This window comes from Pyrus communis, chromosome 7, assembly GCF_041283825.1.
Source record: "Pyrus communis isolate YQ-2024b chromosome 7, ASM4128382v1, whole genome shotgun sequence".
Lineage (NCBI taxonomy): Eukaryota > Viridiplantae > Streptophyta > Magnoliopsida > Rosales > Rosaceae > Pyrus > Pyrus communis.
Window position 1 is genome coordinate 9,955,951 of NC_142571.1, and position 22,690 is coordinate 9,978,640.

The 22,690-nt window shown below is 36.9% G+C and overlaps 1 long non-coding RNA gene across 1 annotated transcript; it reads right to left on the reverse strand.

The window, feature by feature from the left end:
* Positions 1-10,688: 10,688 nt before the first annotated feature.
* Positions 10,689-11,896, reverse strand: LOC148695691 (uncharacterized). The gene is made up of 3 exons (XR_015963953.1): positions 11,800-11,896; positions 11,193-11,264; positions 10,689-10,990 (listed from the first exon to the last, which is right to left on the reverse strand). It is a non-coding gene; the product is annotated as an uncharacterized LOC148695691 (long non-coding RNA).
* Positions 11,897-22,690: the final 10,794 nt, after the last annotated feature.

Sequence of the window (22,690 nt, forward strand, 5' to 3'; positions counted from 1 at the left end):
AAGATGAACAATAATTGCATAACATAAACAACTAAATACTTTCAGGTGATCAAAGGACGGTGGCCGATTATATAACAAATCAAAAGGTGACTTGGTAGATAAAAGTGGTGATGGTAGGCGGTTAATTAGGTAGACAATGGTTGAGAAACATTCTCCCCAGAAAGAAAGAGGTAAGTGAGATCGGAACAATAAGGCTCGTGTTACGGTGAGAATATGACGATGTTTGCATTCGGCAACTCCGTTTTGTTGTGAAGTGCAAACACATGTGTGTTGATATTCAATTCTATTAGTTTGAAAAAAAAATCTCTCATGGAAAAAAAATCAGACCCATTGTCAACTCTGATGGTTTTAATTTTGGCATGAAATTGATTATGAGCAAAAACAACAAAAGATTTTAGAAGATGTTGAGTTTCAAACTTATGTTGCATCAACAATACCTATGTGCATCTTGTGAAATCATCCACAATGGTAAGAAGGAAACGTGCCCCTGAATGTGTGGGAACTTTGTGTGGACCCCAAATATCACAATGTAACAAGTTGAATGGAGCATGTGTTGATATAGAACTCAAAGGAAATGGAAGTCTTGTTTGTTTAGCCATAGGACAAATACTGCAATTAGCATCAAAAGAAATATTTTTGGAAGTTAGGAATGGAGTCACCAATTTGAGACAAGAAGGTGACGGATGACCAAGTCGCATATGCCACAAACTGGTAGGGTGTGAAACTTGATTTGAGACAGATGTTTTCTATAACGGAGACATGTAATAGAGACCACCGCATTGTTTACCCGAACCAATCATCTTCCCCGTAGCCAAGTCCTGCAAGACACAATAAGTAGGAAACAAAAGGATACAATAGTTTAAAGAATCAGTGGCTTTACTGGCAGACATGAGATTTAAGCGGAAAGAAGGAACACATAAAACTTTGTCTAAGGTGATATCTGAGTTGAAAGATACGGTGCCAGTGGAAGTGATTGGGACTGTGGATCCAGTGGGTAAATTAACAATGGGTACTAGGCAAGATTATGTCTTAGTGAAAAGTGTAGAATCAGAAGTGATGTGGTCAGTGGCTCCGTTATCCAAAATGCAAGGTTTAATGAAGGCAGAATTAATTTAGACATCTGTAGAAGATGACAGACCTGAAACACTTGCATAAGAATTGTTATTACCAAAGGCATGGTTTGCATTCATTATAGATATAGCATGGGCAAGTTGTTGAAGCTCCTTTGTAGAAAGGCCATTTAATGGGTTCGGTTAAGAAGACTCTGAATTGGAGTTCTTGGCCAACGCATGAAAGCTTTGAGACTGTTGGCCCCAATTAGAAGTCTGGGCTATACATGCAGAGACAGTTGCTACGTTGGCAGCATGTAAGAAGGCAAGCACCCTGCGGTCTGTGTTGGTAGCATGAATTGGTTGCATTCGTTGGCAACATGCGCCGGAAGCATGCTTCAGTTGATGATACATTTGTTGGTGTTGATGAATTTGTTGATGATGCATGTGATGCTCAGTCAAATATACATGTGATGCTGTGGAAATTTTTTGAGAATTGGGTTTTGTCTTTTCTGAAAGTGTTTGATTTGGCATGGTGTTGGAAGATTGAATTTTGTGTTTTCTGACAAGGGAAAATTTGACTTGATTTGACATGGCATTTTTGAAAAATGAGAAATCAGGCACCAAGATGGTGCTCTAATACCATCTTAAGAAACCAAAGGAAGATTGAAGGGCGAATTGACTAGGGTTTGAATAATAAGCAATTGGGTGAAGGATTTTCTGATTGCTCTCATTGTCAACAATACAAGATATATATACAAATACAACATTCAATTACACCTATTTCTAAGGTTAGAAATTCGTGATCCACCTTTGGGGGGATTTGATCTAGACTAAATCAAGAAAGTAAATATTACAAATATATTACAAAGATAATTCTTAACACAATGAGGAGTCCCGAGATTGATATGTCCCATAAACAAGACATGACATACCAAGAATCAAAACCCTCACCAAAGCCATCGCTAAACAGCAAGCCTACAAAATCGCAGAAGCGACACAAACCAGTTGCCAAAGCAACACTGACTGGTCATTATAAACTAGACTAAAAAACAAAAGGACAAGTTAATGTGTCCACAAGGAGATGCAGCTGCAAGTTGGAAGTAGGTGTGGGGAGCATAAGCAGAGGCACGTGCAGAAATGTCAGGAAAAGTACGAACGCTAGCTGTGGCCGGGACGAACTCAAAGAGGTGGGAAGGAAAGGGTACTAGCCGGAGCCACTGTAGTTGTCGGAACCAGAGTTGGTTGGTAGTGGCAAAAAATAATGGTAACGACATGGGTGGTAAAGGGGTTGCCAAGCGAAGACCACCCACGTCACTGAATCGCCATCCCCACCACCACGAAGGACCCAAAGAGGACAAAACGATAATTCTAAAGGCAGAACCCTCGGATGTCCAAATAACTGAGAGACAACAGCTGGCAAATATGCACACCAACACATATTTGCAACCACCATCTTACCTAAGACCCGCAGGAAAACGAGACCTACAAAATTACCGCACGGAGGCGAGACTACAAAACCCGCCAAACGTGGCATAAAAGTCTACATTAATCAGAGAATAGAATCCACTAGTCCCTTAATCTCAGTGAAGGACAAGGACACACAAAGGAAAATCACCTGCAGTTTTACCACACAAGTGAGATTTGTAGCTTCCACGAGGCAAGAAGCAGAACCGCCACAAAACTGGGCGCTAAAGGCAGAGCAGCCACACAAGAATGTCACCACCATGAAATCAAGCAGACGAAGATGGATCCAACCCACCAACAACCACAAATCCAACCCAAAATCACTAATCAAGCCTCCATTCAAGGAAAAGACCTCGGGATGAAGTAAGGGACGAAATCTGGGTGGGAGTCACCAGAGCCATGCCTATGGCAACCCACAAAATGGTGGGGGAGGGGGCCTATGAAAGGAAGAGAGAAGAAAAGAAAGAAAAAGAATGGGGAGGAGAAACGAAATCGTGGAAGGAGGAAACATAATGGCAGGGGGTGAAGATTGGGGGAGGACGGGAAGAAGATAAGAGCTAGAAGGGGGGAGAGATGGGCTGCCGTTGGCTCCATGCCATAGCAAGGGACGAGCGGCTAAGGTGGTTGTAGATCTGGTTGCAAATCTGTGATTGTAAGAAGTTGATTGCTGGATGGTCTGCTTCAATCTCAAACTGGGATTGCCCAGTTTGAGATTTGAGGGGGGATGTTGACAATATCCAAAAGGTTGTTAGAGTTGTTACCCAAATTAGTTAGTTAAATAGCTTAGCCTGCAAGTTAGTCATGATGGCTATATAAACTGTATTCTCATAGTTGTAAAGATTAATTCAGTATTAATGTAATCAATTACTTTCTCTCCCTCTCTCTCTCCCTCTCTCTTATTCTCTTTCTGCATTTATGTGCTCTGCACTACTGTTAATATCTTATTTTCTTTCTGCATCTATGTGCTTCTCTGCACTACTGTTAATAGAGATGACCCTCATCCAACAACAAAAAGATCGTGCACTATTATTGTCATCTCCTTCTCTTGGACCGAGCCACAATGGGACGAGAATAGTCCCGTCCCATTCTGAATTTTTATTTCTTACTTACTACATATCCAATACATGCATGTTAGATTAATTAAATTCATAGTATTTATCTTAACAGGTATCTGAAAAGAATTTGTAAAAAACTGATTCAATTCTTCATTCATTGATCTTGTGTATGAGTTACCGGGCTTCTTATATAAACCTATTACATGATAAGTCTCTAGAGATCAATCCTATGAGATAAAGTCTGCAACAGAGAGGATTAATATCCTAATACATGAAAACGACCCAAGCGTCCAAATGCTGTCCAACAGAATTGTCTAAAATTTATTTTCTTAAGTTAATCCTAACCTTTCAGTAACTTAATCTTATTATCAAATGTATTAAGTTAGTTCAGGAGATCGACACCAAAAATTCCTATAAAATCCTAATCTTCCATTTTTTTTTCTTTTGTTGTTTCCTTCATTCTCTATTTTCTCAATAAATTCTTAAGATGTGTATTCCACCTACTGAAAATGAACAAGGATTAACCAAAGTTTAGTGAATCTCTTTTTCATTTTTAGATATGCACATTGATAATGAGATTTTAGTTCTCCCACTTATCAAAAATTGAGGACAACTATGCATGGTTGTAATGGATATAAATGTTTTCGATCAGTGTTTTGGTGTACAGTATGAGTTCCACTTATTTATTTATTTATTTTATTATATATTAGTATGAGGCCCCCTCCACGTGTGAAATTCAAGTTCCATCATTGCATGAGAGTTTTCACTCCGAATATCGATAAAATTCAACATCTAGTAATGAGTATTCAAGTTGAGACAATTTCGTTAATGTTGGTGGTGAACCACATTGGGTTTACAAAGTTTAGGAAAATTTTGTTTCAACCCATATAACATCTCTTTACACCCAACTTAAACTTCAAATGTGAATTGTCTTTTCTACCCTATTGCATAATTACCATCAAGTACAATATGAAATTAACAATCAAATTATAATTTATCAATAAACCCACCTAATTATCAAACCCTACCATCATACAATCTTTATCCTACCTTCATTCTAACTAAAATCTTAAGATATTTTCATAGAGAAAAAAGAATCATTTGATTTCTTCTTTTTTTTTTTTTTAGAATTTAGGAACAAAATTAGCATTTTCCATGATGCTGCATAGAAGATACTGTTTTTTTTTCTCCTCAGTAAATGCCTCGACGTTTGCAGCAAAATGCTCTGTATGAAGTTGGTACTTGTAGCAGGGACTTCGTTCATATGCTACGAAGCATGCAAGAGGATACTAATAGAAGAAACAAAGGAGTGGAATAGTGTCATGAGAAATAAATTATATCAGATAATGAACCTAGGAAAAAATTTGAATCTTTTGGTCACATATATAATTGTATTCTACAACATTTTATAAAAGAAGTTATACCACAGCTAAGCAAATGTCACTACAGAGACAAATCTTGAATGAGTTGTAAAACACTGATTTGTTTGTTTTTATATTCCAAATAGGTGTGAAGACAAATTTATATATTGAATTGAGTTTGTGAGGGTAATTTAGGTACTAAATTTGGGTTAAAAGAGATATTGATAGTTCAATTAAAAATAATATGGGTTTAGACAGTAAGTTGGGTGTAAAAAGAGGTTACATGGATTTAATTAAAATTTCTCTCTAGTTTATCATGGTATTAGAGCAAGTTATTCTTTTGACACTCCTAGGCCCGATTTACTGGACTCGAATTTACCTCCTTAAGTTAGGCTTTCGAAAAGTTGCCCTAGCTCCAACTTAAGGATACTAAATGAGTGGACCCTCAAAAAGTTGTGTTGGCTCTTGTCCCTAAAAGATGTCCGGCCACTTGAAAGGTTTCCTTAGCTCAAGTATAATGAATTGACCAGTTCTCGATATCGGAAGTGGTTTCCCTTGTGATCTCATGTGGGGCCATTCGTGGGAGGGTGCGTTGGAGAATAAGATCCCACATTAGGCATATGACAAAATAATGTACAACTAATATATTGGAGTGACCAGAGTATCCAATCAACAACAAATTTCTCCAATGCATCTACTATAAAACTGTGATCCCCCCAATCTTTCCATATTGTTTTATGTAAATAATCAAGAGTTATTACTTACTTTTTATGCTGTACGAAGTCAACTATCGGCTTGCATATATTTTTTGTATAAATAGAATGAATAAGTCAATCAAGGAATATTTCATAATACAGACTTGCTTCTTCATGCTCTATATCTTTCTGCCGCTCCTTCTTTCTCAATATGGTATCATTTTTTTCACCAAGCTAACGCTTCAATCGATCCTATATGGCTTCTCTTGCCTCCTATGATATTCGTCTTCCTCCACCATCTCTGCTACTATCCTCTCTCTTCCCACCACCTTCAACATTAATACTCCTATGGATCACAATAATTATCTTAGTTGGCGATCTCAATTTTTGGACATCCTTGAATCCAAGGAATGGAAGATATCATGGTCGTCAATTCCAAACCACCGAAGAAGCTCGACGATGGATCAATCTCCATTATTCTTGGGACAAACTCGTTCTTTGTTGGATCAAGGCCATTTGCTCATTCTCTGACCTATTTTGCTTTCCTGCATCTCTGCTTACGATACTTGGACTCTCTTGGAAAATCGTCTATCACCTCTCTCCATGACTCACCTCCGTACCCTTGCAGACCAACTTTGTACTCTCAAGAAGATTAAGAGGAGTCCATGTCTGAATATCTGCTGCATGCTAAAAGTATTGCCGACTCTCTCACCGTCATTGGTTCTGCCATTATTGAAGATGAACTCATTGAATGTCTACTAGACGACCTTGGTCCTGAGTATAAAGAGTTCACCACAGCTGTTCATCTCCAGCCTTTGCCATTCATATGATGATTGCTATGATTTGCTTATTCAAGACGAGAATCTTATAAAAAAATATGTCCTCTCTATCTCTGTCTAATCCACTGGCGTTGTTTTTTGCGACTTCTCGTCACTCCGCTAGTCTGTTCAATTCAGTCTCCAATAACAACAGTTCTTCTCCTCAATGTTCCTTTGGACAAGGACATGGTCGTGGTCGAGACCGTTAGCGTGGTCAATGGTGCCTCTTGCAACAACAGACCTCCTTTCCTCCCCACGCCATCACTTCCACCCAAGTCACCCACCTTTGAATATGATGGCCTTTGTCAACTTTGCGAAGAATATGGTCATAAAGGCCGCCAATTTTCCACACGAGGAAACTTTGCCTATCTAGAGACTACTGACTGTCCCTCATCAACACCTAGGGTGGTCGATTCTGACGCCACCAATCACATGACCAATGAGCCTTCTGCTCTCACACAAATCCAACCATACAAGAGGTACCGATACTATTATTGGGGGAAACGAAAATCACTTGCCTGCATCTCATGTCGGTAACTCCCCCATCTTTGGTTTACATGGACCCATGTTGCTAAATAATGTATTATATGTCTCTGCCCTTAAAAAATAACTTATTATCACTTCGTCGATTTTGCTATGACAATCATTATTTGTTTTAGATGGATGATCGTTCTTTTCATGTGAAGGACAAGAGGATGGGACAACTTCTTTTGATTGGGCATAACTATGGTGAACTTTACTATATTAGAGTTGCTCCTCATGTCACTCTAAAGCTCGTGTTTTATGGCGAACAGACGACTAGCGTGTTTTTCATGCTCACTTAGGTCACACCCTACTGCTATATTTCATGTTTTGGAAGTAAGTACCATATATTCCCATCATTGGTGCACTTTCATCTAATAAAAGTCATATTTGTCCGATAGGCAAGGCATGTCACCTTCTATTTTCCTCTCAAACATCAATGGCTCACTATCCTCTAGACATGGTACATCTTGATGTATAGGGCCCCGCTCCTATTGTGTCTAGTTTTGGTTACAAGTATTATTTGTCTATGGTGGAAGATAATTGAAGATTTGTGTGGTTATTCTCTATTGTTCGTAAGTCCGATGTACTAATTACCTTCGTTACTTTCAAATGCATGATTGAAAATTGGTTAATTACATAATTATACTATTACAAACGGAAGGTGGTATTGTGAATTCACTAGCCTTGCGTTTCGACATTTTCTTTGTGATCATGGTATAAACACCAACTCTCTTGCCCACATACGCCTCAACAAAATGGTATAGTTGAGAGAAAGCATCGCCATGTTGTTGAAATGGGTCTATGTCTCCTTGCTCAATCTCATTTACCCAAAATTTTTGGGTGAAGGCCTAACCGCCACATTTCTTATAAATCAGTTGCTTCTCCATAACCTCTGGAATGTTTCTCCCCATGAAAACTATTTGGCACAGTTCCTAATTACCGATTTCTTAAGACATTTGGGTGCATATGCTTCCCACACTTGATCCCTTACAACAAACATAAGTTGATGCCCATGTCCATCAAATATGTATTCATGGGTTACGTTAACAACTACAAAGGTTGTCATTATCTCGACATTGCTTCTGGTAAGGTGTATATTTCTTGTAATGTACAATTTGCTGAACTCACCTTTCCATTTGAAGACCTTGGGTCATATTCTCTTCCTAGCGAGCAGTCTCCTCAACCACTAGTTTTGGAGCAACTGATGTATGCAACATCACACTTGTTCATTCTTATGCAGCATCTCAGCCCACTCCACCCGTGTCTTCCAGCAGCATCGCAGCACCATTTGAGCTTTGCCAAGCAACCCATCGCCTACTTCTGATCCTCCTACGTCCCTCTCCTTCCATGGCCCTTGCAGGGCCTATTCCAACTTCACCTACAACAACTCTTCAGTCATCATCTGCAGCGCCCATTGCTTCCTTACCAACTTCTCCACTAGTGGTCTTGTCATCAACATCATCCCTACTACAACTTGTCCATTCTCCAGACTCTACTCCTCATCGCAAATTTGGAGCATTAATGCCCTCAGCTACACTTCTTCACGGATTAACAGTTACCCTTGAGGATCCTCTATCCATTGAACCCATCAGCTACACTAAAGCATTTAAGTTCTTGCATTGGCAGCAAGCGATGAAGGAAGAACATGATGCTTTTCTTCAGAATCAAACTTGGTCTCTTGTTCCTGTTACTTCTCATATGAAAATTGTGGGATGCAAACCACTTGGCTTTGTTGATTCTAAGCACTCCCAGTATGTTTGCCGCCTTCACAAGGCCCCTTATATCCTTAAATAAGCACCATGCGCTTAATTCTAGCGTTTCTCCTTCCATCGCAGTCAAGGCTTTTTCTATAGAAAATCCAATGCATCTCTGTTTGTTTGAGGATATGTGACTTTGGGAACTACATATTTAGGACAGAATCCTAGAGCTGGGAACGATCTTTTTAGATCCTCATGTGACTTTGTTAATTCTTTCTTGCACCATTCCTTGCGGCACAGAGAACTTTCCAATTTCCAAAATATCACACTACCTTTGTAACTATACGAGTGATGCTATAGTCTCAAATACTTTAAGTGTGTTAATGTTAAAGGAGTCTCCTATAGCCCATTCTGTGTTGTTTTAGTCAATAACTTAGAGGCTTGAGCCTTATTAAGCGTGGTTACAATAGGCTGACAATAGACATATGGACATGGCCCTCTGATTCGGAAGCTTTCAGTGCACCACCCAACTTCCAAAAGTTTGTGCAACGTAAAGGCTATGGGTTATAACATTTAAACCTAGGCTTTGGCCATTCTAAGTAATAATCAAAGGGCAATCTGCAATCATTCGAGTGGTCACTCTTAACGTCAGCCTTGAGTATGTTTACTTCTATCCCATATTAGCATACTAAGTCAAGTATGTGCTGTGATCTTGTGGTTAATGCAGGTCCGAACACTAGTACAAAAAACACTTCGCACGACGCAGGTTCTTCTTTGTGTAAAGTTAAAAAACGTCGCACAAAAATTAGCCCAACGAATCTTCGTCGCGTGCTAATAGTTGTGCCAAGGCAGTGACAGAAGGTTTTGCGTGACGAAGAAGAAATATGCACCACGCAAAGAGGCTTTGCGTGACCTAGGGATGTGCATCGTACAAAGCCACTTTGTGTGATGCATGTCCCTACGTCGCACAAAACCACCTAAGCCACTTTGTGTGACATAGGTTTCTTCTTCGTTGCGCAAACCTTTTTTTTTTTGTTTTGGTCAAAAATATTATTTTTAAAAATTTTAATAAATATTGTAATTAAATTCTAAACAATAATTAATTAACCAAGGAAAAATATTTAATTATAAAATATATGAAAATGTACATACAAGATGTTCGAACAAAAAAGAAAAAACTACAAGTAGTCTTCTAGGTTTGATACATCAAGCTACTAGGTGTCAGTAGGGCGAAGTGGCTCGGAGGACGAAGGTGTAGCAAGATCAAGTGTTGGTAGCGAGATTTGGAGGTCGGACATCTATATGGCTCCTACAAGGTCTCTCACGTGCCCATCATAGGCCTTCATCTCTTCGCCCTGGGCCTTCATCTGCTCTCCCTGGACCACAATCTAACCCTTTAGGTTTGTCACTTCCTGTTTCAATACATCGACCTCTGCTGTGTTCGATCTGGAATAAGTGGCACCCGTCTCACGAACCCTTCTCCCCAATCAATGGAGCACTCACGGCTGGAGCAGTAGATGCTTATGATGCGGGAGGCGCATTGGTCACACTCCGACGACGAGTGATCAACTGCAACATCTATACACTTTTTGAACAATAAAAATATAAATTGGAAACTAATCCTTTCTTGCATTTGAAACTAGAAGAAAAAAGCAAAGATAACTAAACGAATAAACCAAGTGTGAAAAAAGCAAAGAAAACTGAACAAACATTAACCGAAGATTAAAAAGTGTCATGAATCCAAGGTAGCACGATTGATTAAAAAGAGTCAAACCTAAACCAAGAGACCTATCCTAATCTATCAAATCCCCAATCCAACTTTCTATTTGTTAGTCTGTATGTACATTTTGTGTGTGTGCATGTGTATGCGGTGTTCAAACCAAATACGGTGACCTAAAATTGTAGTTGTATAAAATACTTCCATACAAAGTAGATTCTTAGCAAACAAAAAAAAAAAAAACAAAAACAACAAGTACAAGAAAGCATCTAGAGATGGTCCTGAATAGTTCGAAACAAAAGATGGTTCATATCGATAAAATAAAAATACCAGAAGCAAATGAAGAGCCAAAGTGAAGGTAGCCCTAAGTTTGTCAAGTGGGCAAAGATGCCTGAGTACTGAAGCCACAATCAACTAGGATCCTAAACGATAAAAACAATCTCGTATACTTATCTGATATAAAAACTCATGTTGCATATATGAAGTTCAAAAGGTGCAGATGTGAAAAATTGCTTGGTAAATTGTTTTTACAGGATGTTTAACTTGCTCAAACCCCCTAATCGTGGAGAGAGAGAACCAGTGAGACCTTTGTTGAATGAAAGATCCCTGCAATGTTAACGTTTCAGATTCGTTACAAAAAGAATTCCATCCCTAATCAAGATTTAGCTAAACAAAATAACTGACACTGCAAAATAAATATGTTTTATGCATATGTTTACAATTGGACATCAAATTTGTTGTGTGTTGTTTAGTTCATAATATGTTGCAAACATAATGCTGGTATGAAATGAGGAACAATCATACTCACAAGGATCTTAATTCAAAGAGGCCCCCAATGTCGCCTTCAATTTTCCCTTTCACATTTATTGCTGATAATCCCCTGCACGGTAAAAATCCAATGCTTAATTCTATGTACACACGAAGATCAACTTAAGACAATATCATATCACTATCTAATGCTCAATTCACATCCAAATATCCAATTTACTCAAACAAAAAAAATATACGATTTAAGCAAATAACCTGCAGACAAGATTCACTTTAATCAAAATCCATATCCGATTACTGGTTTTCTCATCAAAATTGAAGCAATTAAGCATAAAATCTCATTTTCCTCAATAACCTAAACCTTCCTTCCTCCCTAGTCCAGCAAGAACACCTCCATGTTCATACACAAAACACACATACAGATCAACAAAATTGCAAAAACTTCAGACAATCAACTTGAATCACATCACACAAAAAAATAAAAAAAATAAAAAAAAATAAAAAATAAAAAAAAGAAGCAATTTAACCTAAACTAGAACCAAAATCCAATTTTATCTGGAGATTTCGAGAAAGTACTCAGAAATCAACATGCAATTTGACCCTAAACCCTAAATAACAAAAACCCATAAAAAATAAAAAATTCTTACCTTGATTTTGGGACTTGATTCGCGTCAGCTTCGAGATTTGCGTGGCTGCCTATTGTTTAGAACAAGAGGGAGAGAGACAACTGACAGAGTAGTGGTGGTGGTTGGATTCGAAATTTGGGGTTCAGGCTTGCAAAGAGGAGAGAAAGGTCTACGGGAAAGAGAGAGGGATAAATGCGCGAAAGGGAAGAGAGAAGTGTACGAGAAAGAAATGGTTGGGGGTCCAAACTTGGAAAATTGAAAAAAAAAAAAAAAAAAGGCCTATTTTTCACTATTGCACCACCAAAATTATCACAACTGGCGCGACGTAGGTGTACAATTTGACGTCGCGCAAAGTGGTTTTGCGCGACGACCACATTAAGGCGTCACGCAAGGTTTTTTTTTTTTTTTAAAAGAAAAATTATTATAAAAATTATCATTCAAATTCTTAAGTGTTATAAGTACAAAATAAATAAATTAAAATCTACTTAGTAAATATATATACCATTGAACTTGATGGAAAACGCATTATACGAAACTAGTTTCAAAGATCCAACCATCAAACTTGTTTGCAAATGCTTCGAGATCGCATACGCCAAAAGTTACAAAAAACAAACATGCAGAGGTCAAGTAATGAGACAAAACTTTTCGACATTTATAAACAAAAAATCACGATTTAACGATAGTTTTAACTCCGATTTTGATGATTTTTTACAGCTACACTCCTAAATCCTATATGAATATAATGAACTAATTTGATCGTCAATTTAAAATATTTACACAAGTCAATACCACAAAATCTTATGTTATGCTTAATGAAAGTATAAATAAACTACAAGTGTTAGTGAATCTATTGTTTTGATGGGATACACATTGTACGAAACTAGTTTCAACGATCCAACCGTCAAACTTATTTGTATATGCTTTGAGATCGCATACGCCAAATATCGCAAAAAATAAACATTCAGAGATTTTGTAACGGGACAAACCTTTTCGACGTTTATAAACGAAAAAACATCATTTAATGGTAGTTTTAACTCTAATTTTGATGATTTTTTTACAGCTATACTCCTTGATCTTATATGAATACAATGAACTAATTCGATCGTCAATTTAAAATATTTACACTAGTGGATATCACAAAATCTTATGTTATACTTAATGAAAGTATAAATAAACTCTAAGTATTAGTGAATCTATTGTTTTGATGGGATATGCATTTTATGAAACTAGTTTCAACAATCCAACCGTCAAACTTATTTGTATATGCTTCGAGATCGCATATGCCAAAAACTGCTAAAAATAAACATTCAGTTATCAAGTAACGGGACAAACATTTTCGATGGCTATAAACGAAAAATCACGATTTAATGGTTATTTTAACTCCGATTTTAATGAGTTTTTACAGCTACACTCTTTAACCCTATATGAATACAATGAATTAATTCCATTGTCAATTTAAAACATTTACACAAGTGGATACCACAAAAGAAAAAGGCAGTGAAAGAACCCCAAAAGAAAAGCAAAAGGGCAAAAAAAAAAAAAAAAAAAAAGCAAAGTTTTTTTTTTTTTTTTTTTTTTGGCCCTTTTGCTTATGAGTACAAAATAAATACTGAGTAAATATATATAGGGTAAAGTACAAAAAACTACCTTAACTATTGGTGTCAGGACACTTTCATACCTCATTTTTTAAAATTGACAATATCATACCTCATCTTACGAATTTGTGCCAATGTTATACTTTCCGTTAGCCTGCCGTTAATTTATCAGTTAAATGCTGACGTGGCTTGATCCAGACCCCACTTTCTATTAAAAAATTAATAAATTATTTAAAAAAAAACTAAAAAAAAATAATTTAATATTTTTAAATATTAAAATAATAAAGAAAAGCTAAAAAAAAAAACAAAAAAAAAAGCTAAAATCAAAACCTTTCGTCCCTTCTACCCGTTGAAGAAGAAGAATGAAGGAGGAGAAGAAGAAGAAGAAGACGAAGAAAAAAAAAAAAAAAACCCCAACCCAATTCATCCCCCCCCCAAAAAAAAAACAAAAACAAATCCAACCCCTGCAACCCAGAAAGAAAAAGAAGGAGAAGGAAGAAGAAGAAGGAAAAAAAAAAAACCTAGAAAAAAAACCCAAATCCCGTTCGCTAGGCCGATTCCTCGAGGGGTGGGTGCGAGGTTGGGTGGGTGTGGATGGTAAATGTGAGGGGAAGACGAACCTGGATTTATTTTATTTTATTTTATTTTATTTTTTCTGGGTTGGCCTCGGGCAGGGGAGAAGAGGGGGTGTGGGGGGATGGGTGAGAAGAGAGAAGGACGCCGGGGAGAAGGGATGAAGTTTTATTTTGTTTTATTTATTTATTTATTTATTTTTCCTTCTTCTTTTGTTTTTTGGGTTACAGCAGGTAGATGGGGGAGGGAGGGAGGGAGGGGGAAGGGGACGAAAGGTTTGGTTTTGTTTTGTTATTTTTTTTTTTTAACTTTTCTTTATTATTTTAATATTAAAAAAATATTAAATGATTTTTTTTAAAGTTTTTAATAATATTTTAATAATATTTTTAATAAAAAGTGGGTCCTGAATCAAGCCACGTCAGCATTTAATTGAGAAATTCACGCCAAACTAACGGAATGTATAACATTGGTACAAATTCGTAAGATGAGGTATGACACTGTCAATTTTAAAAGATGAAGTATGAAAGTATCGTGACACCAATAGTTGAGGTAGTTTTTTGTATTTTACCCATATATATATATATATATATCAAGCCACGTCAGCATTTAATTGAGAAATTCACGGCAAGCTAACGGAATGTATAACATTGGTACAAATTCATAAGATGAGGTATGACACTGTCAATTTTAAAAGATGAAGTATGAAAGTATCGTGACACCAATAGTTGAGGTAGTTTTTTGTACTTTACCCATATATATATATATATACACACACACATACCATTGAACTTGATGGGAAACGCATTGTACAAAATTAGTTTCAACGATCCAACCATCAAACTTGTTTGTATATATTTTGAGAGCGCATACGCCAAAAATCCCAAAAAACAAACATTCAGAGATCAAATAAAGGAACAAAACTTTTCGACGGTTATAAACGAATAATCACGATTTAACGATTATTTTAACTCCGATTTTGATGATTTTTTACAGCCACACTCCTTGATCCTATATGAATACAATGAACTAATTTGATCATCAATTTAAAATATTTACACAAGTGGATACCACAAAATCTTATGTTATACTTGATGAAAGTATAAATAAACTCTAAGTGTTAGGGAATCTATCATTTTGATGGGGTACGCATTGTACGAAACTAATTTCAATGATCCAACTGTTAAACTTGTTTGTATATACTTCGAGATTGCATACGGAAAAAATCGCAAAAAATAAACATTCAGATATCAAATAACGAAAAATCACGATTTGACGGTTATTTTAATTTCGAGTTTGATGATTTTTTACACCTACACTCCTTGACCCTATATGAATACAACGAACTGATTCGTTCATTAATTTAAAATATTTATACAAGTCGATACCACAAAATCTTATGTTATACTTGATGAAAATATTAAAAACACTTTGCACAACGCAGCTGTACGTCGCGCAAACAGCCTTTGCATGACACATTGGCTATACATTGTGCAAACAGCCTTTGCATGACGCATTGGCTAGTACATCGTGCAAAGTTATATTTTAAATAACCAGATGACATCCAAAATCCAAACCTAACCCCTCTAATTTTCTTTTCAATTCTTCCAAACTTTGATTTTTTTTATTTTTTTTATTTGTGTTGTATATTTCGAACATGAACTTGCGGTTGTTGATTGAAACGGGAATCACCAATTTATCTTCGTTTTGTGACTCTTTACTTTTCCAGTTCCGCTTTTGGCTTCTCCAATATATTTATAGAGAGAGAGTATAGACTTCAAACTTTTAAATGAAGGAAAAAATATATACATTGCAATTTGCAAGGTTTGTGTTTGTGCAACACAACATTTAAAGTTCCAATTGAAAGCAGAAATATAAAATAACTCCGTAACAGTTAGGCTAATAGTTCAACATCATTGAGTTATTGCCCTGGTACCTTCCCTATTTCTCTGTGGGTCAAATGATTTTGATCAAGATAAAAAAATTTGGCATAGTTTACATTGCCCTGAGCAAAAACCAATAGATTGACTCCCCAAAACTATTTTGCGCGACGTAGGTAGTGTTGTGCAAAACAGCTTTGTGCGATGTAGGTGTACCTTGCATCGCGCAAAGTTGGAAAAAAAGCAGTAAAGTATTCTTGGTTTGGCACCAAAATCTTGTGCGACACATAAAGCGTCTCGCAAATGGTCTTTGCGCAACGACACTTTGCGTGACGAAGACTAGCGTCACGCAAAACTGTTATGCACGATGTAGGTCCATCTTCGTCACACAAAACTGCTTTGCGCGATGTCAAGCTTTGTTGCGCAAAGTATTGTTACGCAAAGACCGTTTACGCGACATTTTGTGTTTAGCGTCGCGCAAACATACTTTGCACGACGAAATTTGTTGCGTCGCGCAAACATGTTTTTGTACTAGTGGAAGGGGACACCTAGAGTAGGAACTCCACAAGATGCTTTGATACATAGAAGTACCTAGCCAAGTTAGCTAAGTGTAGTCTGATGTGAAACATTCAGGTCTGATGCATATAGGGGCTGACAAAAGGATTCTAAAGGTGTTACTGACCCACGTGTAAGCGACCAAGTTCCGAACATAACTTTTGTTTAAGATTCACTAGGACGTTCATGCATTTAAGACTGGGAATGAAACCTCTTTCTGGTGACACATTGCGATTATTAAAATCCTCAAACCTAGAATGGGATAAGGTGAAGGAACGAATTGAATCAAAGTCATGCACATTTTCACATCACTTAGATTAATGTTTTGCAAGCGGTAGCAACTATTCTTACTTAGTAAACAAGGCAACTCAAACATATCATACTGACATTATGATTTGGAGGCTATTCTGAACATAAATGATCACATTCTTATCCTTAATCAGATCACTACATCAGAACAAGTTCGGAGCAAAAGATTTTTCATGGGTCCTAAGCGTGGTGTCAGATCAAGGTTTAGAAGATACATTTACTACTTCAATGTTGTTAGGGGTTTTATAGCTCTGTCTCGGGACTATAAGCTTATTCATGTTTGCTATGTTACTTAGCTTCGAAGTTCGTGTAATTTGGAAAGATTTGAGTGAAATAGACTTAGCAAATACTTCAAAAGATAAATAAGCTATCTCCTAAGGCATTTTAGTTCTTCCAAGGATATATAGGCACATTCTGCCTCAGATCCATCTTTTTAGCTATGCATCAAACCAAGGTCTACAATATGGTTTAGAACTCCAAAAGATCATATCTTTGAGACAAGCATGTGGGACTTTCCAGACTTGGTTAGCCCTAAATCAAACAAGCAATCCAAAGGATATTTTGATACACATTCTGAAGCGGTCATTCTGGAATGATATATGCATGGTTCGTTGGTAACTATCCATCTTTAAGTGGAGAGCACACTTAGAAATCATAGTTAGAAGCAGTTGTGAGACCATGATTATGTGGCACTCAGGGTGGCAAGAATGACTGGAATACCCATAGCTCATGACTCTTAGACTATCAGACTAGTGAAGCTTCTTAGTCAGATCAGGACATAGCCTTAATCCAATACCTATGCTACTTGTCTGTCAAGTGAAGAACACCTAATTCAATTCAAATTGGGATCTCTTGGGGACTAGGCAACGTAATCATAATTCTAGAAGGATTGGATATCTTATCCTAAATTCCCTTTTAGATAGTCTCCCGATTTAATCGGGATTACTCTCTCTACAATGATTATTAAGATCTCTATAAATACTATAGCCTGGGTATTTATCAAGGGACTTCAACCTCTCTCTGATTATTCTCACTACGAGGATTGATATTCTTTACCATGCACATATTCTCTCATACACGTAGTTCGTTTATGCATAGACATGTAGAAGCATCTCATATGTACCTAAGCCAAGGCACCTTCATGATGGATGTATTTTGATATAGTCACATCATACATACTCCTTTCTTAGAACTACACTAGTGATTTAATTCTTTTTCCCTGGAGATATGTAGGCAGTTTAATGTGGAATTAATCACAACCCCTCTCCCCAATCAATCCCATTCTTCCCTCGTCAAAGTTCACAGCCAATTCCGACTGAATGATCGCCTCGTCCGCGGATGTCCACTATTTTGGTTCTAACAATCATGATATTCTAAAATGTTCATAGTTATTGGATTTTCAATTGGGCATTGACTATCTGCTAAAGATTAATATGTATTTGACATATGATGGTGTGTTTCATCAATATTGTATAGTGACACTAATGTAGATACTTAGGTGCTCAATAGAGATTTAGTTCACCAAACGCAACCGATAAATAAGATCTTATATACATGTTTCACACATATTCATATTAGTAAGATGTTTGATTGCGTAATGTAGCATTAACCTCAGACTTGAGGTATCATAGTTGTCTTGTGAATAGATTGTCTCACTTTGATTATGTCCAATTTTATGCTCTGTCAAGGTATAACCAAGACACCGTTGGATTGATTGAAATATTCATGGAGACAAACGGATACTCAACAAGGACTCTCTAACCTCCGAATTGGTAGGTGAATGCTTGATCAATTGATTCTGAAGTCTTTGGCCAGAGCGATCTTTATAAAATATAGTGTTGTCGTGAAAATATCACTTAGGCAAGTGACATGATATTAGCCTATTCGAAGTGATTAGAAACATTGTTTGAGAGAAGGATTGGACTACACAGTAAATGCAATTGAATAGCTTCTCTTTAATTCTCCATAAATAACTCAACAATAAAATACCACTCAAGTGCAAACCTTTCTCTGCTAATAAGTTTTGAAAAGCTTATTTGTGGAATGAGCTTATTTCCTTCACAATGATGATGTTAACCACGTGATCAATTGCCCTAACTAGCCAAATTAAGGCCAAAAACGGGGAAAAAGAGAAAAGAAAGAAAGAACATCTCATGCATGACGAAGATTAGCATGGAATAAAACTGCATATTAGGTCATGGGAAAATGAGGTTTACAAGAATTAAGTACTTTGACCAAATATTAAAAAATAAATAAAAGAATTATGTGCACAAATTTCGCCATATATCAAGTTCCACGTTATACATGAACTGGATGATGTGAAGACGCACGTGGAGGAATGGCTATATTTCCGACCGTGTGATATCATTGTACATGACGTGTCGGACTGTGATCGATTTTCAACTGTCGACAACCACCATTAACGGCTGCATCAACGAACTATTTCGCTTTCACCCCACGTAAAAACCAAAACAACGGAAATCTTGTACCTTGGGCTTGAAATTAGGATCTTCTTTGCAATGACTGCAAATCATCTTGTGGGTCCGAATCTACATGGACCCGCTAAGTAACTACGGTTTAATTTATTCAACAAAAATGAAAAGGGTTTATATATTTTACTCATTGAACAACGACTTTGTTGCAACCTATTTGCATGAAAATTTTGCAGTCAAACTTAATGAAAAGGGTTTATATATTTTACTCATGTTTGCTCACCCCGTAAAGTGAGCGATGCTCAATTCTTTCATTGTTTATCGTTAAATTAGTTTAAATTTTAAGATTCATATCTCAAATTAATTAGATCAAACTATTCTAACCGCAATCAACTACGGAAGTGACCATCACCTCCACTTTTGAAAGAGGATGAGCAAAGTTGCACTCATTAATTAAATATATTGAGATCTTGTTTGACTTTTAACCTAATTGTACTTTTGACATGTATTGTTGTGGCAAAACTATAGGGAAGGCCCTGCGGAAAAATAGCTCGACGCCAGGATGATAAAAAGCTTAACACCTCTAATTTTTATTACTTTTTCAAAATGACAAAAAATTAAATGAAAAGGTCGTCTTATTCAAAATCTCAAATCATCCAATGTAACGATGGTTTGATACTGATGGCAGGGCTAGTGACTGCAGTGAAGTCGTAGCAAGGTAGTCGTATTGAAGGTGCCGCTAGATCACATCCTTTTCAAGTAGAGCTAATGCTTGTTGAGTATTTTGGCTTGCCACTACTTCACACCTAAAAAGAAGTGAGTTATGTCTAAGTTAAACTAGATGACGAAAATTTTCTTTTGTTTTTTGACCCTGAAGTAAGACTAAGCTCATGAGCATATTATCCAAGGTCAGAACAAGTCGATAGGATCTATTTTTTACGTCCTTAATGTCCTTTTTGTGTGCCAACGTGGGGGAGGGGTGTAAAAAGGAAAAAAAAAAGGATGGGGCATCTCTCGCTTTGGGCATAGTGGTCCCTTAGTAGGAGGCCAGCATCGCAAGCTATGAGCTCGATGGTAGAGTGCGCCCCTGATAATTTCATCATTGTGCCTAGGTTGTGAAGACTCTTAGCCACATGGATAGTTCAATGCGTTCATCAGCCCATGACCCTCAGATGTGGATCATCTAAGGCCATTAGAATGACTACTTTTCCTGTTTGAACCGAGGTTTGAAATCAACTTCTACTCAGGAGGATAGATGGAGCGTTTCAGGTGAGATCTAATGTAAATCCAATTTTCTATTCACTCATGGGATCCAGGTAGACCAAGAGGGACCACCACGACTTATCTCATCTTTAAAATCTACCACGACAACTCATTTCCTCTTGAAAATCCATACATCCCTTATCAATATATGGACATGTATCTCTATCTCTTGACCACAAGTTTAGCTTCGATCTAATTGGAAAATAAAATAGAGCACCTAACAACTTATCTTCACAGGCCAAGAACTATGAGATCATATGTTTCATTTTTGGGTAATGGAAGGATCGTACCATTCAAGCCTTTTTTTTTCATGCTTTTCGTAGAGGTCTAAAGAAAGTTGTAATCAATAAGATTTTTCTAATCATTCCTTACCCAAAAGGAAGAACGTGAAATTCTTTTTTGTTTCCACAAGGACTAGGAGTTTAGATTTAGCTGTAAGAATAATGCTTGTATGATAAATAGCCCACTTTTTAGTCTTTGACCCCCTTAATCACTAAGAACGCCGACAATGAGATGTTTCTATTTATCTATCTCTTAACTCAAAATGGGAGTGTGTTTGGAAAAGGATCTTAGAGTGCATAAAAAACTAGATATTAAAAAAAAAAAGAAAAAAAAAAGAAAAAAAAAAAGAGAACTAAAATAGATGCAAAATCTCATTGTTTCTTTGTATTGTCCTCTCTTTTAATAATTAAAAATAATTTTCACATGCCCTTTTAGCTTCGTATAGACACATTTTATTTGGTAGTTTATTTCATTTGATTTATTCAATCCTATGACCACAAATAAAGAGGTGTATATGAAAAACTAAAAAATGTGTGTGAAAATCAATTCTTTTAATATTCCTTGATCTGGGAAAGTATTTTGTTGGAAATCTGAAGATTGTAGTTCTGCCATCCTCAACGGATTTGTATGGAATTTAAATTACAACAAATTAGGGAATTTTTATTCTTTTTATAGCAAAAATTGTTTTCCACTGTTCCACATGAAAATTAGTGTCCATCCAAACAACTCAAATGCATGAAATACTTTTAACATGAGGTATAGAGAAATTAATGCAATCTTTTAAGGAAAAAGTAAGATTTGTATGATTTGTCTATAACTCTACACATGGAATACTTCTATCTTATACTTCCTATATATGACATAGATGGATTCTATGATAGCTATTTTTTCGGTAGTGTATTCAATTGGGATTTTGAGCAATTTTATAAATTCATGAATTTTGATGGAGTTTAATTGATTTGTAAAGATTTTATGTAAAATTTTGATTCAATTCCCTCGAAATCTCATGGAGAGGTGAGATTTGTGAATGCTTAAAATACACTAAAAAATCTCTCCAATTCCCTCTACTTCCTCAACTTTTTAAAATTCTTTAAAATGAATTCCTAATTTTTTTTTTTTTTTTTTTGTCAGAGAGTAAATATTATTTGATACAAATTGAAATGTTTACATGAGAAGCCAGAGAGTTAAACAACCACTCCGGTTCAAAGCAATCCCACATATGATAGGCTCCCACACGCGTGAATAAGACGCCACTTGATGAGCATCACCATTACGGGCATGAGGAGTGAAAATAAACTCAACCAAACTTAATTGCTGCTTTAGATGCTAAATATCCCAAAGAATACCTTCAATGACGGCATTCGGTTGCAATACTCCATTTAACATGTCTACCATAACCTTTGAATTTGTTTCGAATTGAACTATCCCAAAGCCTTTCTCCAACAAGCCAACAAAGCCGCCCTCATCGCTTCCACGTCCGCCATCAAACTGGACTCACATAGAATGTTTCCCGCCCCTCCAGCTTCTTTGAATACCAGTCTAGCAACCCACCCAAAGCCACCCTGCCCAGTTTGCTTACACCAAGCCCCACCACAATTTAATTTAATTGTTTGAAACGGAGGCTTAGTCCACCCGCCCCTGATCTCCCCACGTCCTTGAACCTGAAAGCATGGTTGCATCACTTTGTCCCCACCACACTTCTCAATCTTACGCCATTGTTGGTGCAAGAGCTCCAAAGCTACACGAGGCTCCAGGGCAAGCTTTTCAAAAATCACACTATCTCCACACTTCCATATTCGCCAAAGACCACATACAATCCAACGCTTTAGTTTTCCGGCATCCTTAATATCGTCATATTTACGACAAAGCCATTGCCAACACTCCAGGAAGTCACCACCCTCCACCATTGCCGAATCCAATTGGATTGGAGATCCAAACCAAAAAACACGGGCAAACGGACAATGGAAAAATAAATGTACTTGCGTTTCCATAGCTTCCTCACAATGCAGACATATTGTCTCCAAAC